The 14,842-nt window shown below is 39.4% G+C and overlaps 1 long non-coding RNA gene across 1 annotated transcript; it reads right to left on the bottom strand.

Annotated features, from left to right (window-relative positions):
• Window positions 1-4,791: 4,791 nt before the first annotated feature.
• LOC141567833 (uncharacterized) lies at window positions 4,792-7,433 on the bottom strand. Its single transcript, XR_016021630.1, has 3 exons — window positions 6,845-7,433; window positions 5,439-5,557; window positions 4,792-5,326 (listed from the first exon to the last, which is right to left on the bottom strand). It is a non-coding gene; the product is annotated as an uncharacterized LOC141567833 (long non-coding RNA).
• Between the last annotated feature and the right edge of the window lie 7,409 nt (window positions 7,434-14,842).

The raw sequence follows: 14,842 nt of genomic DNA, 5'->3' as shown, positions 1-14,842 counted from the left end.
CCTTCTTGAATGGCTGACTATGTAGTTCAGGCTGACGTCCTGCTAAGAAAATCTGGGGAAAAAAGTGGAGAAATATTTTGAAAATTAAAAAAAAAAAAAAATGCACATGCAAGATAATATGATATAAAATCCAGAGGAACAACAAGAAAATTGGATCCAGAGGTGATCCATATAACACAACTATAAGACATAGATTAAAGCAAACAAATAACTGCATCAAGTAAAAGAGAGGATTGACAATTTGACAGAAATGTGGAAACTATAAAGGAATCAAATTAAGTTCTAGAAAGGAAAAAAATATATAATAGCTAACAATATTAATTTATATATTATGTGTTAAGGAGCCTATTAGACAAAGCCAAAAGTAGAATTAGTTAACTGAAAGATAAATCCAAATAAAATATCCAGAATAAAATATGTAAAGACAAAAGAATTACAATACAGGCAAATGTGTGACATACATAAAGAATCTAAAAAGAAAGTTTTACACTGGAGATCCAGAAGGAAAGGAAAGAGGGGAAAGGCAAAAAGCAAGAAGAATTCCCCAAAAATGACAAAATAAATTATATTAGCCACAGATTCCAGAAGTCCTATAAGTCCCATGCAGGATGAACATAAAGAAAAAACATGTCTAGGAACACCATTAAACAAACAAACAAACAAACAAACAAACAAAAAACTGCTGAGAACCAAGAACAACAATAAAAACAAAGGGGAAGTTGGGAAGGCACACTACCTTCAGATAAACAGTGATAAGACAGCTGATTTATCTATAGAAACCAGAAGACAAAAGAAAAGAACAACATCTTTAAGGCGCTTAAAATAAAATGATAGCCAACCTAAAATGCTATACAAAGAAAAATAATTCCTTTAAGAATTAATGTAAATTAAAACACTTTCAAACAAAGAAAAGGTAAGGAAATTCATCACAAGCTGAACTGTACTAGTAAAAACACTAAAACCAGTTCTTTAATGCAGAAGAAATATATGCCATCTGGAAGCTCAGAAATGCAAGAATGAATAAAGAACATAAAAAAAGAGTAAATATCTGGGTAAATGTCATTGCAACATACAACCAGAATTTGTAATAAACTTTACAATATAACAAGACAAGAGACAGTCCTATAAGAACAGGTACATCCTTCAACCAGCCCTGTATGAAAAGAGACATTTGTGGACAAAACCATCTGAAAGATTTCATCCTCATTTGTGGAGCAAACTAAAACCAAAGATGAAGTACCACTAAACACTCACCAGAATACTGAAATTAAAAGACTGTCAAAAGTGAATTGGTGATAAGGCTGTGGAATAACAGAACTCTCCTACCCAGATGGTGGAAGTTGAATTATTAGAATCACTTTGGAAAACAGTATAACATCATCAAAATTGAAGATCGGCATGCCTTATGACCGTGCAATTTCTTCTCTTTATATATGCCAGATAAATGTGTGAGTACTTGAGAACCAAAAGACATAATCAAGAAGGTTCTTAGGAGTATTATTTGTAATAGCCCCAAGATGAAACAACTCAAGTGCTTGTCAGTAATAGAATGGATAAACAAATTATGGTGTACTCACTCAATAGGATACTGTAGATGAGGGGGTGAGCAAATTACAGTCCATGGGTCAAATCTGGCCCATCACCCTTTTTGCAAATACATTTTGTTTTAAATACAAATATATGCTCGTTCTTTTGTATATTTGTAATGGCTCCTTTCGTGCTATGACAGAGTTGAGTTGTTTCAGTAAAGACCATCTTTTTTGCCAAGGCAAAAATGTTAACTATCTTCTCTTTACAGAAACAGTTTGCCAACCCTTGCTATAGATCGATGACAAGAAATCAGCTATGGCCACATTTGTTAACATGTATGAATCTTACAGATAAAATCTTGAGTGAAAGAACCCCAGTTGAAAAACAAAATGACATGAATAGCATGCTTTAAATTGTGTTTCTGATCTCCTTTCCCTACTTCTAGAATTTTTACTATGTAAAAAATGATCTCTGTCCTTCCAGCTGCCCAGTACAAAAATATATGTTGTCACATCCAATCTATCTGAAAGCATCATTGGCTTTACCTTTGAGAGACATGACGTGTCTAACCACGTATCACCACCTCTTCCCCTGTCATTCTGGTTCAAATCACCGTCATCTTACATCAGGACCATGGAAACAGCCTTCTCACTGAGGTCTCTTCTTCTGTCCTTTGCCCTATTTCCAGAAGGTAGAGCAATGCTATTGAAAAGCAAATCAGCTCATGCTATACTCCTTTGCTCAAAATTCTTTACTGGTTTATTTGTTTAGAACAAATGCCAAGATTCTTACTATTACCTAGATGGCCTCACATGATCTGACCTTAGATTAACGTGCCCGCCTCATCGCCTACCTTCGTTCACTCTAGCACCAGACACACTGGTCTCTGCTCTACCTTGAACACATGAGTGGTCAGGGGCATTGTATTCACTACTTGTTCTGCCTGGTCTGCTCTTCTCTTAGATACTCATTCTGCTAACTCTCTGACCTACCTCAGGTCTTTACTCAAATGTTTCCTTCTGAGTAAGATAAAGCTTTCCCATCTTTTTACAAGTGAAACCTGCCACACTCCTGGCATCCACTTGCCTGCTTTAATTATTGATCGCTCTCTAAAATACTCTATTTTATGTTGTAAGCTCCACAAAGACAAAGGTTTTTGTTTCTGTTGTTCACTCTGGTATCCCGGACACTTCCAACAGTGAGATGCACAGAATAACACTTAATGAATGTTGTCCGATAAAGAAATGAACTGAGACGTTTTTCTGGAATGCCAAGCAAAAGTATAAAATGAGAATACTTGCAGCAGAAATGATAGATGTAGAGAGGAAGGAGGTATGACCTCAACATAACACGTGTTTATAAGAAAAATTCAGAGTAATTACAACACAGGCATCAAAATATATATACTTTTAGTCCTGATAAGAAATTAGATTAGAAAAGGGTTCTTGCTTCTCTGATGAAATCAGTGAGAAAGGACTGACAAAACATGTTCCAGCAAAATTTATGGTGGGCCAGGATATAGGAAACTTTGACAAGTACTCAGTTAAGGGAAAACAAACAAACAAACAGGTTACCAACAAAAGAACACAAACCCGTCTGGCTTAAACTTCAGTATTTCAAAAGTCAGAATGTAAGGAGTGACAGCCGAAGGATTTTAAAGGAAGAAGGTTTTGACCCAAAATCTTTCCACCTATCCCAGTTATCTGTCATGTGCGCTAGTACTCTCAGATGTTCTCAGACAACATAGAGATAGGCCACTGGTGTATTTTTCTTGCAAAAAAGAATGACCTGAATTGATATTTCAACTGACTACAACATAAATCCAAATAAAAAAATATTAAGAATGAACAAATAACAAATTAAAGATACTAATCCCTCTGTTTTTATCATCACAATGTCTAATATTGAAGAAGTATGCTGTAGCACAAAGAACATAAAATGAAACATCTGGGTGTAAATCCCAGATCACTCACTAATTAACTCTGTGACTTTGGGCAAATCACTCAAGCTCTTTGAGTCTTAATTTTTTATTTATACTATTAAGGTAATGATACCTAACATTCACAGTTGGGTTGAGCAGATGAAATCAGATAAGGCATGTAAGTGGGATTAGTAAATTACTCTAAAAATGTTAGTACTTGTTATTGCTCACTTATTATTACCCACTTACGGGTTTATGCAGCTTCCATCAGAGTAGCTTTGTGAAGGACTCAGCTTTTGTGTTCCCCGCAAATTCATAGGTTGAAACCCTAATCCTCAATGTGATGGCACTAGGAGGTGAGGTGGAGGCTTTGAAAGGGAATTAGGTCAAGGATGCAGTGAGAACACAGCCATTGAGGAATCCTAAAACAGGCTCTCACCAGACACCACATATGCGGACTTCTTAACCTTGGATTTCCATAACAGTGAGAAAAGAAATGTCTGTTGTGTAAGCCACCCAGTCTATGGTATCCTGCTTTGGCAACCTGAACTAAGACTGGCTTTTAGTTGTCTTTTCCAGGAGAAAGCCATTTCCACGAATCAGGGATTTGTTGCGGATCAGCGAAGACAGCTCGCTATATTTGGAAACAGAAATCTTTTTATTATAAGTCTCATTTCCATAATCCACATCTAGCTACATAATAAGAAGTGTTGCTTTCTTCTGCAGAATTCTCCGGAACTGGGTCTCACCCTTCAGTCTTTGTGATATCTTATATTAACCAGTCAGGTTAATCTCTTAACAGAAGTGACAGTCCCTCAGCATGATCATTTCTTATTCAGGATATGTGTGCATGCTTCAATCCTGGCCCGGCTGCCTCCATCCTACGCCTTTCAGTTCCTTTTCTGCATGAAAGCTTTCCTCCTGTCTCCAGACATCCATCATCTCTGGTCAGTTCCTTTAAAATTTTTATTGTGAACCACACAAGTACATTATTTCCAGGTTAGTCACAGTCTTTACTAGTCTCCATTACTAATTTAGGATTGTGTCGGTTACATTTTGCACCAACATTGATGCCGGAAATACAACTAAATTGTAATTAACTGATGTCTATAAAAATCTGTCCCATGATAAAACTATGTTCATGACATAGCATTACAGGAAAAAAGGAAGTAAAAATCACGTGTACCGCATGATCTACACTACGGAAGAATGCTAGCAAAAAGATTAGAAAGAATTGGACTTCGTGTTAAGAGTGGTTATGTCTGGAGAGTTGAATTAGCACATTATTTCAGAAAATTGGTTTTATGAAGCAATAGTTCCCTGAGATATTCCAAGTTGTCAAAATGTTTAAGAAATTCTATAAGTAAAACCCTCACCTTGGAAATTTACATCATAAGTAAAATTATTGAACACTTACTATGTGTCAGTAATGTGAGCTATTTAAAATATTAAATCTGAAGAAAAATGGTACATTTAAGAAGTCGATAAGTATCAATTTTCTCCCCATATGTAAGAAAGTTGATACTGAGTTCATTGAATTATAAATTTCCAGTTCCCCGATGATAACTTTAAACTGAAGTTATCCCATTACTGGTCCATTAATTTGGGCCTTTATGATGAAAAGCACTATCTTATTACCTGGGAATTGACTTGTGAGTTAATAAATAATAACATTCACTGTCCTGAAAACCCCAGGAGAGAAATGCTGCAGAGTGTAATTGAGATACTCTCTCTCAGTTTATTTAGTGACTACTGAGACGCAAGCGTAAAGTTTTGAAGTCCTATGCACAATACCTTGCACATATGACAGAGGTCAATACTTGATTTTCTGATCACAATCTTTGTCATTTCAAATGGGATCCTGTAGTTTGAGTTCTGAAAATAATAAAGGAATCATTTAATCAGTGTTTCTTTAACAGTTAGTCTATAATGTGATAAACAATAAAAGTCACTCACACTCACACACAACACTCACACACACACCTACCTCAAAATGTTGATATATTTCCTTAGGAGAGGATCAGGAGTCATGACTGAAACAAGCTCCATTTATAATCACTATGTTTTCCATGTTCCTCCACCAATCAAGATACAGCTTGCTATTTTCTTTTTTTTATTATTAGTATCAGGTGAACAAAACATAATGATTAGACATTTATACCCCTCACAAAGTGATAACCCCAACAAGTCTACCATCCCTCTGACACAGTACATAGCTATGACAATACCTTGTTATATCCCCTATGCTGTATTTTATATCCCGTGGCTATATATGTGTGTATTTTAATTATACTTGACATTCAATATTATTTTACATTAGTTTCAGGTGTACAGCACAGTGGTTAGGCATTTATATAATTTATGAAGTGATCCCCCCAATAAGTCTAGTACCCATCTGACACCCTACATAATTTTTACAACATTATTGACTATATCCCCCATACTGTATTCACATCCCTGTGAATATTTTGTGACTACTGATTTGTACTTCCTAATTCTTTCACCTCTCTCACCCATCTCCCCAACCTCCCTCTCATCTGGCAGCGGTTAGTTTGTTGGCTATGTCTGAGTCTATTTTTGTTTGTTTGTTTTATAATTTCTTATTTTAAAATGATGACTACAGTGGACCCTTGAACAACATAGGGGTTAGGGATGCTGACCCCCAGCACAGTTGAAAATTGGTGTATAACTTTTGGCTCCCCCGAAACTTTACTATTAATCTACTGTTGACTGGAAGCCTAGCCAATTACATAGAAAGTCAATTCACATATTTTGTATATCATATGTATTATATACTGTATTCTTATAATAAAGTAAGCTAGAGAAAAGAAATGTTATTAAGAACATCATAAAAAATAGGATATACATTTACAGTACTGTGCACATTTATTTTTTAAGAATCCACGTATAAATGGACCCGCACAGTTCAAACCCACATTGTTTGAGGGTCAACTGTATTTTTTTGGTTTTCCAAGTATAAAATTGCATCTTAATATTTTCTCTAAAAATGTGCCCTGGAACATCACTGGGGAAACTAGTCTCCAGATTTTGTAAATCCGGAAGTTGAGGCTCAGAGACGAGCTACGCTCTATCTATCCAAAGTACACACAGCTTGTGGACAGTCAGAACAAGATGTGACGCTTTCCCTCCAGCCCACTGCTGCTCATTCTATTTCTCACTCTGCCTTCAAGAAAAATGATAATGGGGTCTAAAAGAAAGCCTCTCTCAACTTCAGAAATTTACTTTGAATAATTGAATCAGTAGGTTTGAGGCTTCTTGGGAATAGTAACGTTAGACCTGGGATAGAAATAGCCTATCCCTTAGCTGAGACGTGTTACATTGAAATTGATACTGCTTTTCCCCGATGTACAATTAGGAGAGACAGAGACCTACTTTTGTAAGTGTTGTTGAAGGAAAATGGAGCAGGTGTCTCCTTCCTCTCGTTTCTCTAGGTCAGTTCGGTTCCTGAAGTCTCTCTTTGTCTAGATGTCTCTTGCTGTGAACTGCCCAAACGATTCTCCCGATGGCAGCCCAGGGTTGCTTTAGGTGAAAAGACAAATTCCCAGGGTCCGGGGCTGGGGGCACCCAGCATGTGTCCCACGCTTCTCCTGCCCTGGGTCCCTCAGGCTTCACAACCTGCCTGCAGCCCAGGCGTTACCATTCCTTTGTGTATTTATCACCCATTCATCTTACATCATCATCGCCAGCCCTGTGGACATGCTGCTGAATAAAATCAACATTGTTCCCATTTGGGGAGACCTGTTCAAAGCACAATAGTCAGACGATAAATAAATAATGACATACAATTGTCACCAGTAACACCATTTTTCAGCTGAGGAATCTGAGGCTTAGTCAATTAAAGTGCCTTCCCCAAAGCCCGTTGACCAGTCAACTGGGAGAGTTCAAGGTCCACAGCTTGGCCGAGTCCCCCACACTGACTCTTAGCTTTCTGTTTCCAGAGGAGAAGGAGACGTGTGGATAGGGCTCTCCAGGGGACACTTCCTTTCGCAAAACAAAGAGGGCTGAGCCTTCATCAGCAAAAGCAGACAAATGCGTAGGGTCAATAGCCTGAGACAAACCTGGAAAGGGGAATCACACCATTTTGAAAACAGAACTCCTCACGTAGCCTTTTCATTTTATTTTATTTCTTAAAAGATTTTATGTTGTCGGTCAGGTTTAGGTTCACAGTCAAATTCACAGCAGGAAAGGAGGAAGTTCCCATCCACCCCCTGCTCCCACACCTGCATAGCCGACCCCGCTATCATCATCCCCACCAGAGAGGCACATTTGTTGTTATATGTGATAAACCTACATAGATACATCATGACCACCCCAAGTTGGGGTCAATCTTGGTGTACATCCTATGGGTTCAGACCAATGTATGAAGACATGTACCCACCATTATAGTATTATATAGAATACTTTCACTGCCCTAAAAATCCTCTGTGCTCTGCCTGTTCATCTGTCCCCTCCTAACACTTGGCTACCACCGAGCCTTTCCTTTTCTTCATAGTGTTACCTTTTCCCAGGATGTCACACAGTTGGAATCATACAGGATCTAGCCTTTTCAGATTGGCTTCGTTCACTTAGTCGTATGCTGTTAAGGTCCCTCTGTGCCTTTTCATGGCTTGATAGCTCGTTTCTTTTTAGTGCTGAATAGTATCCCATTGTCTGGATGTCCAGCTGCACAATTTTAATTCTCTTTGCCCCAACAATTATTTTTGAGATTTGAAACACAGGCTTAACTATAGTGGGGAACAAGGGAGGGTGCTAGGAGCCCAGAAGGCACACGTCATGCATTATGTAATTTCTCTGACCCTCAATTTTCTCATCTGTAAAATTCCTATGATAATTTTCCCCTCACCCTGCTTTTGTGAAGAATAAATGAGTTGAGACTAGAAAATGCATCAATAGTAATTTTTTCCAGACTGTGCTTGAGGGATGTCTTTAGGGCCTTTGCTTATGTCTGCGTGATGTTTTTCTCGGGGAAAGAAAGATTTTTCTATCCCCTAGACTAGACCTTCCCAGTATTTGCCGGACGAATGTTCTGGGGTCCATGTTTTGGGGAAGCAGCCTTTGTATTGTACAATTTCTCCAATTTAGATTAAATTATGTTTTCTTCAGTATATTTATTGGAAACTGTTATCCAGAGACTTTTATTACACATTCATTTCCTGTGATAGGCCAAGCTTCTAGAAAACCCAGTATTATGTCTTACTCTCTTCACGTTCCTGGCCACTAGTTTGCCACATACGAGATGCTTAGTAAACACTTGCTAGACAGAGAGTGAAATTGGATTATTAAAGTCACGCAGTGTTAACATAAAAATCCTAAATATGTCCTTTTGTACTCTAGCCTCTAATGTAGGGGTTTTCAACTTCACCACTCTTGACATTTTGGGTGGAATGGTTTTTTGTTGTGGGGGCCTGTCCTGTGCATTGCAGGATGTTTAGCAACATCTCTGGCCTCTACCCATAAGAGGCCCATAGCATCCCCTTCCCCCCACGTAAGTTGTGATAATCAGACATGTCTCCAGACATTGCCAAATGTCCCCTGAAGGACCAAGTCAACCCCGGGTGAGAATTGCTATCTAAGCTACCTTGATGACTTGGTGGGTGAGGTCACCCACCATAAGTTCCCAATTCAACTTTTATCATCTCCACAAAAACGCCCTTACTTGCTTTTCTTACAGCGCAGTATCCCAAGGCCCCCAGAGATGCAAGCTGAAAACTTCAGACACATCTGTCGCTTCTTTTTGCCTTTGTTTCCCTCATATCACATCCATGGTTAAGTCTCGAAGACTTAACCCCAAATTTGTTCGGCTCTTTCTGTTCCTGAGGACATTGGTCAAACTCAGGCCCTCATTACCCTTTGCCTGGACAGTTGTAATGGTCCTTTAATCCATTGGCAAGTTTTTGGCTTTCAGTAATATAAAACTTGGATCCCACTGGTTTAAATGATAGGAGATGTATTTATCTAGAATAAGGAGTCCAAGGTATCTGCTGACATAGTCTGGGTAGGGCTGCAGCTCAGCTTGTTGGCATTCCCTTGGTTCTGTGTCCCTTATTGGTCACCCACACCCACAGACTGGTTGCATGATGGCTGTAGCCAGTCTAGACATCACACACAGACACAAAATCAGCCAGAAGGAGAAAAGGGTCGATCCCCTCTTCCCTGGGTTCCTCTAGCAGAATTTCCATCTGCTGCGTAGGCCAGAATTCCTACACCTGCCCATGCTGAAACCAGTTCCTGGATGGACCTCCAGACTCATTCTCTCTAAGCAGGACCCAGTCCCCGAGGCTGGGGCCAACCTCCTCCGAAGGATATGCCTTCATGGAGGAGTCAGGGAGCCAGAATGAAACTGAGGTTCTGTTAGATGGGGTTTGGGTATGTAACCAACAGCCTCCTAATTGGACCTTCTACTTAGTGTTCCTATTTTTTTTTTTTTCCACAGTGGGTTTTACTTTGCTTCCATTCATCCAAAGAACATTTGCTGAATATATGTTCTGTGCCAGACGCTGATGGGTACATTTCTCTGACACAAATCGGAACATATTCTGTTTCAGTTTGAAAGCTTCAGGCCCCCCTTTTGCCCACCTAATTAGATACTCACTTTTCAGCTTGTCATTGTAGGTCCGAATCCTGTGCTCCTGTTGACACATACTATGCTCGACCAAGATGCACTGTTTTCTCGACGCCTTAATGTTTTTCTGACTCTTCCTTTTGTTTATCATGTTTCCTCTGCTTTGAGCACCTCCATTCCCCACTCCCATCTCCTCCTGTCAAATGTCTCATTCCTCTTTCAGAGACAAAAATGCCACTTACTCCATCCCAACCAACCACATTTTCGCAGCAACAATAGTGACTACTTATTTTGCCTGCTGTGTTACTAGGTATTTTACACGTTATTCATTTTACACAAAGTGGACAGGAAGCAGTATAATTATCTCCATTTTCTAAGAAACAATCTCTCTCTGTTGTAGAAATGACTGGAATGATTTCTCCCTCTCTCCCTTCCACTGCTGTAAGGCTTGTGATGGTGTGGTTCACGCAAATCTTACTCACTTCTCCATCTATTGCAGCGAGCAGCTGCTTGGCAAGTCATCTACGCTCGGGAAATAATTCCTGAGCATATGACTGAAGCACGGGACAGTCAGAAATGACATCTCCTGTATCATCACAGGCTGGCAAACAAGTATCTGTGAGAATTTACTGGGTGTTAAGATGCTGTACTCATTGCTTTCCATGTATCATTTCACTACAACACCACAGCAAACTTTGAGTGACATGCTAATAAGTGACATGGTTTCCATCATACAGAGGAGCCAACTGAGACTTAAAGAGATGCCGTCACTTCCCCAAAGCAAAAGTCTTGTAAGAATTTAGGAGAAAGAGATAGTAGTGGACCGGAGAGATCCGTGAAGGCTTATTACAGGAGAGGAAACCACCCTAGGTCTGAAGAGTATGGGAAACGGGGGCAAGGCAGATAAATAAGGGAAGCAGCCTGTGTTCCGAGGTGGGGGTGGAAGAATCAGAATTCGGCTCACAGCTTGCCTTGAATGTACTCTAACTCTCACTATAGCATCAACATAAAAAAAAAAGTAAAAAGCTCCCTTTCAAGTTAAGCAAAGCAAAGAGGTATCAGATTTAATTCCTTCTCACAAAAGCATCAGCAAGTAAGGCAGGCAGCTGGGATGACAAATGAGGAGAGAATAGCTATCTGGCAAGTGTCCCTTGTCAAGGACTAAATTTCCTTCTGGGTTTTAGTGTTCATGAAATATGAAGTTACTGCACCATCTAGTGGTTTTACTGGACACACATTTACGTCAGTGAGCTTTCTCGATTATCACTGACATTACCTGACACGATGGAGACTCTAGTTTTCTGAAGGATCAAGATCAATCTTTGTCCTTCAAGATTCTCAAGGACTGAGCTGTATTATTAATACAGAGAAGTGAATTAAGACTCTCAGGCACTCTCGTGGGTGGAGATGTCTTGAAAGATCTGTTTTCCTGTTCCAAACACAAGAAAAGGGTAGATTTCACAAGAAATGTACTGGTAACACTATTGATTTTGAATTCTAGAGAGAGAAAATTTCTGTGTGAAACACAGAAAGAGATCAGTGTCAGATGGGCACTTGTCTTATTAGGGAAACCACTTCATGGATGGTGTACATGCCTGACCACTGTGCTGGACACCTGAAGCTAAAGCTGAGTAATATTGAATGTCAACTATAATTTAATATATAGAGAGAGTCACAGGATGTGGAGTACAACATAGGGAATAGAGTCAATGGAATTGTAACAGCTATATACAGTGTCAGAGGGGTAGTGTATTGGGGGAAGGGGTTATCACTTTGTGAGGGAGGTAAATATCTAACTATTACATTGTTTTGTATACCTGAAACTAATAACAAAATGAAAAAAAAAAAAAAAAGAAACAGAAAGAGATCTCAACGCCAACATTGTGAGCCACAGCTCAAGTCAGACTCTCTCGGGTTATGGGAACATTTCTATCATTAGTCATTTCTGGGTCAGTTTTAAGTTACTAATATATATCCTTACTGTGGTTTGCATCGTGCTGCTTTCCCATGCAGGGCCATTGCTGAGTGGCTGTCAAACATTGTGAATCTTACCTTGTAGGGCCCTGACATTTTTGTAGTTTTGTAAACATTGTTGAGCTTTGTCTTAGGACCCAGTTAAGTTACCGAGAAATAGGTTGATCCTTTTGAGTTTTGTTTTTAAGCTGAGTTGGGTGGTACCAAAGCAGTGTTCAGTTCAGAGAAGGGGCTGTTTTTTGTACCACCTACATGCCAAGAATGGTTTTTACATTTTTAAATTGTAAAAGAAAAAAAAAAAAAATGCAGCAGAGAATGAATATGGCCAATAAAGCCTAAACTATTTACTACTAAGCCCTTTATGAGAAGTTCTCCAGTACTGAGTCAAGACCCTGTTGCCCTGTCTTTTATGAGATTTTTTCACTCTGGTTCCTGATGATTCTTCTGACTTCTGCTTGGATGTGTTATGTGTCACATCCACTGGCCTGCCATTAGCCAAAGCAAACCACATGGTCACATTTGACAATGGGATGAAGATGTAAATTCCCTCCATAAGAAAACACTTCAACTCATGCCACTTCATGTCACCAGGTGGGAATCTGTCATCGTTTTACTGGAAGGAAGTGTGCGTAATTCTACATCAAATCTATCATACACACCTAGATCAACTAACGCAAAGAGATTCTTTTGTAACACGATACTAACTTTGAGTCTTTACGTGTTATTGCAGAGTTTCTCGTAATGCCAATGAGTTCCCAAGAAGAATTTTTGTTTTCATTTTGCGTTTATATTCCTTTTATATAAGGTGATTTGAAAATATTAATGGCAATCCCGAGTTTAACTCTTAGGAGGAGATTTCAGAGCCCACATTTACATTCATATTTTCACAATTTTGATGAGAAGGGATAGAAGCAGGAAACAAACAAATGTGCAAACATTTGGGTACCTGTGACCTCCCAAGCACGGTGTAGAACCTAGATATTTGTTCCTTCTTTTTATTCTCACTGGAACTCTCCATGGTAGGTGTTAGTAACTCTATTGATGAACAAGGAACTTGAGTTTTACATGGACTAAATTAGTGATCGTTTAAATTATCAGGAAATGGTGAGGTAGGGGTTAGAGCTCAGGTTGGTCGACCCCAAACCCATCACCTTATCTGCCATGACATGACCTCCCCACAGCAATCAGGGAGGGAAGTGAAGTCAGCCGCCATGCCTAGTCAGCAGCTTATAGCCCCCTGACTTCCTCCCTACTCCTTCATATGTAGTGGCCATTGAGGAAATGAGACCCCTTTCGATGAGAAAAGGCCCGAGACTCCTGGCTCGCAGTCACTCATGAGTCTCTGAAGAAGAATCCAGAGGTTATACTTCCTGACTGACCAGGGCTGAGAGCAATCATCTGGTCAAAACAGTGCTTTGGGGATAGTGGCTTGATTAACACCAGCCATACCGCAAAAATTCAAATGCTCTGTATACTTAAATATTTGAGATTCTCAAAAGAAATCATTGCTCACGACTATTTTACATGAATCTAGTGAAACGGCAGTGGCTGTTGCTGTTTAAAAAAAATTTAAGCATAGCGCCTAATAATCCTTTTTGTAGTTTTCCCATCATTTATTCAATCGGTGCCCTACTGATGGGCATTTGGATTGCTTCCAGTTACTTGCCATTACAAGCAATGCTTCCTTTCTGTCAGCTCCTGCTACAACACGCAGTGTAGCAACAAACCACAAACCTCAATTGAATGTATCAATCATTATTTATTGTGTACGCGTACATCTCTTAAAGCCCAGCTTTGTAACTGGCACACTGTCACTTCATTCACGTGCCATCATTCAAAGCAAGCCTCAGGGTCAAGCCCAAGGTCAAAGGTGGAGCCTGGCTCCTGATCAGGCCATGACAAGATTTTAGATATAAGGAAGGCTGAAGAATTGGCAGGAATAACGAAATCTCCTGCAGTTTCATGCAAAATCTGGTCAATGCAGTTTGAAATCTACTCCTCGAAGATGACGAGGGCACAGAGAAAGGGTGTATGTCATTTTTCTAGATGTTAGCAAATTCTGCTTCATAGTTGTTTAAATATATGTTTTTAAAAATCTCTACAAGCAATGTATGGGATCGTTTTCCTACAGCCTGTTTTGTCAATCAGTATAGGTTTACTTTTTAGTTTTCTTTTTGAGCAAAGTTCAGGATTTTCAAATAAATTGAATAACCATTTACGTGTCTTGTACTGTGAACATTTTGTACTTGTTGGAGGAGGTAATGGAGAGGTCGTGACTGCCTGTTGACCTGAGAGCTGGACCCAGCCGATCAGAGGTTCCTCACCCTGCCCTGTCCTTAGAATGTACCCTCTGTCCACCATTCTCACCGTGGGAGCCGTTTCCAAGGACATAGCTGCGAGAGAGTAAGGTGTTGAGACCATCTGGACAGTGGAAGTGCCTGAACCCTGTGAAGACCCCTATACAAACTTTTAAGATTCTGACAGGTGACTGTAGAGATCTACTTGTCTTGCAGTTGCCCAGGACAAAACCTCAGAAGTAAATTCCCTTGCTTATTAAAACTACCACCTACCCATCTGGAGCGGTCTGCCTCTTTCTTCAGGTTTAGATTTCATGGGAACTGCCTGACTTTTTTGAACCAACGGTATCTCTGGCCCTTTATTGATTTATTTATTTTGGGGTAGTAAGATATTGACATTGTATCTGGAGTAAGGATTTCTTAATATTAATCTGCATTTCAAACCCTGGAATAAATCATCATTGGTCGTGATATATGTTTGTTATTGTGCCATTGGATTCTATTTGCAAATATTTTATTTAACATGTTTGCATCAAC

This window comes from Rhinolophus sinicus, chromosome 6, assembly GCF_057876585.1.
Source record: "Rhinolophus sinicus isolate RSI-liver-muscle chromosome 6, RSI-T2T, whole genome shotgun sequence".
NCBI classification, from domain to species: domain Eukaryota; kingdom Metazoa; phylum Chordata; class Mammalia; order Chiroptera; family Rhinolophidae; genus Rhinolophus; species Rhinolophus sinicus.
This window is presented reverse-complemented; position numbering and strand designations above follow the sequence as displayed.